Genomic DNA, 3,465 nt, shown 5'->3' with positions numbered 1-3,465 from the left:
GTTTCAGATAGTTTTGAGATAATAGAAAGGCTGATGAATGAACACAGAAAAGGCAGAACAGTCCAGCTTAGTAACATCACAATAACGTAGCAGCTGTAAACCTATCTGGGGGCTCTAGTAATGAAGCTACTGAATGTTAAACAAATTCTTCTTAATCTTTCTTTGTCTACCAGTAGAGTTAACAGCAGCCCCAAGAACTGTATGTGCAAAAGTTATGAAATTTGGGACCATATCTGGGAAAAGTCCCTCCACAGTTTTGCCTCTGAGTCTGGATTGCTCACCTAAAGATTGAAGTCAAATGTGTGATGTTCAAAAATGGGATGCTTTTAAATTTCTTGGACAAAGTCGGGTTCAAAGCACACTGTGTTAAAAAAAGAAAGAAATTTAACATTTAACATGACACAATTTCACTATTGTGATTTTTAAAGTGACTTATGTCAGCTGACTAACTGGAGAATAAAATGAGCACGGATCAATCGGTTCCCTTATTTGTGCAAAAAACCCCAAGAAACTCAAAAACAAAGCAAACTTAAATGTAACAAATATAAGTAAAGTGTGGGAAAGAAAAACATTTGGGATTTCAAAAAAGAATAAAATCTAGTTGAGCTGCTGCACCAGAAGCCTTATTTGTATGATGTGTTCTGCAGCTGTTATCACTATCATACTTACGTGAGTCTGTGTTATCATTATACAACCTTTATGCATTAATCTTGACTTCTCGCCAAAATTTAGTGATCCACGTCACACATTGTGGCATCATGCCACACATGATCGCAACAAACTGCTGAAACTGCACAGTATGAAGGCGCCTTTAAACCAAGATCTCGTGGGTCTGGTATGCACCAACATCAAATTTGTCTCTCAGAAAAGTATAATTTGACCTTTGATGACTCTGCAGTCACAAAATAAAATGTTCCTGTCACTGTTTCCTGCTTGCTTCCGAGTATGTTATCTATGATATCTATGACAGCTGCACACAGCTATTATGTGCTCAGAAGCATGAAGAAATTATGGCATTAAATTGAGACATGATGATTAATGATAGTAAGCACAAGATTACAAAGACAAGCTTCCATAATAATTCATGAGAAATTTTAAAACATAAAAACAAATCTCTCTCTCTCTCTCTCTCTCTCTCTCTCTCTCACACACACACACACACACACACACACACACACACACACACACACACACACACACACACACACACACACACACACACACACACCTCAAGCTATGAATTTCTCATATACCTGCAAACCTTTTCCTTCCATTATTATTTGCCTTACCAGCACAAATGAACCCAACAACAGTCTACTTGATGTCTGAGCTCAGTGGATGCAGCTTTTACTGTGGCTCTATCCACAAAAGAACTAAAATGTCACAATTATTACTTTTTATAGTAAGAAATCAACCTAAAGGTTTTCTTTTATTCTCTGAATGTAGATTTTAGATTTCTAGGATCTTAAAGCACAAAACACTTGTTGGTCATCCCACACAGCCATCTTAGCCTTTAAGATATGCATTAGAAATAAACTAAGCCTGTTAAATTTAGATCAAACTAAGATATTATATCTTGGTTTGATCATGTACTATTGCAAACACATGAACTTTTGAGTATATATTTCCTTCATAAGATTTATATTACTGCAAAGTTAAGTCATATCCTGCTGTGAGTGTTCCTGTTATTCTCTTATGCAACAGTTCCTGCAGCCATGCTTTTTTTTTTTATTTCCTGTGTTGCTATTTCTATACTTTATTTTCTAAGGGAAACACATTACTTAGAACTGTTCACCACATCAGTAGTGGATGCAAGGAGTGTTTTCAAGAGGAACTTCATTATGTCTCGTCTGCACGGCAGAACAAAAATAGTTATCGAGGCACCGCCTGTTAAGTTTTCAACATGTAGCCTAAAACGTCACTTTACGAAATAACAGGATCTGGGAAAATAAATTCAGTCAATTCCTTTATCTTATCATGTCAGAGGAAAACTGACACACCCCCACACCTTTATCTCTACAGGCAGACAATTACATCTCCTACCACAGCCCGCAGCTACGGAGCAGAGGCCAGAGGGGGTTGCAGTGGCGTGCCTGCGGGCTCTGCCGGCAGCCAGCTGTGCCAGAGAGGACCGAGCTTCAGGCCCAGAGGCCAGAGGCCTGAGGGCATCCCACCCCTGGAAGGAGCCCAGCTGGGCCACAGGCACCCAGCCCCGCCAATCGGCCACCAAGAGTGAGCCGGTACATACATGAGAGCCCAGCCCCAGACGACAAGGACCACCAACACACCAACGTCTGAGGGCATCAGCCACCGGCAGGGAGTGTGGTGAGGGGAGATAGGCCTCCGTACTTTAGAGGGCCTGAGATGTTCCCAGAGAGGTCGAGTCTAAGACCCAACCTGACATATAGACACAGACGAACAGGCACACGCGGACACAGACGTGCATTCCCACCCCATATGCACAACCAAATACTCGGCACTCACCCAACGTGTAGACAGACACAAATAGACACTGCACAGACAGTCGCACTCCCCAAACATACTCTATATCCCAGGTCCAGGTACCCCCGCCCTCAGGGGGGCAAGCCGCACCTAGATCCAGGAGATGTAACCCTTCTCTCTGGGGTGGAGGCAAGCGGACCACCTCCTTATCTGCAGTAGCAGGGAGGCCCCGCGTCCCAGACCCCAGTCTGACGGCCAGCACCTCCTCACAGCCCCCCAGCCATTGACAGAGTGCTTAAACATCAAATAGGCTGAGTCTATAACAAGTCAATACAGCTGTAAATGTGGCCAATTATCAATCTATTACCAATCCATAACAAAAGATAGCTTTTATTTTAGGAATGCTTTTAGTCAACCACTCACCCAGAGGATCTTCAATCCCAGAAAATTCCTTCTCCTCATTTAATAAGTCTGTCCTCCTTCCATGCCCTGGTAACTGGTCCATCCAGAGCCATATCATCTTGAAATATACATACAACAAGCCAAACCACACCTTGGTAGCACCAACTCTTTTCCGCCCTGAAGATGTCCAACGCCATCTTAGTCTGGACTGTCAATGGTGACTTTAACGCTGACTGTTCCGACAATCCATTTTATAACATTTCCTGGTCAGATTAGCCAATCTCTGCACACTGGAATAAACATAATCAACACGGTCAACATTTTTACTGCGTGTTATTTCACCATCTTATCGATTCCAACGCTCCATCCTTATGTGGTTTGCTACATTACTGAACTCCACTCTGTCTCTAAATGTTTGAAAAAATTTTCTTTTTCTGGGGTCTAATTTTAACAAATTTTACCATAAGTGAAATTAATGGTGTTATCACCCCCATCGGGGCTTACCTTTCCCACTTTTGATGATATTCCTCCCTATCCTTTGCAAGTACCCCCTTTTGGTGGCGAGAAACTGTTGGTGTGGACAAGTGGGTGCTGTAAAAACAAAAGCTCAGGACAATTGGG

This window comes from Aulonocara sp. 'chitande type north' Nkhata Bay, linkage group LG7 (assembly GCF_057382095.1).
Source record: "Aulonocara sp. 'chitande type north' Nkhata Bay isolate Kocher_YH1m ecotype deep benthic linkage group LG7, A_spYH_male_GT1.1, whole genome shotgun sequence".
In the NCBI taxonomy this organism is placed as follows: Eukaryota; Metazoa; Chordata; class Actinopteri; order Cichliformes; family Cichlidae; genus Aulonocara; species Aulonocara sp. 'chitande type north' Nkhata Bay.
The sequence above is the reverse complement of the archived record's forward strand: the minus strand, read 5'-3'. Positions refer to the sequence as shown.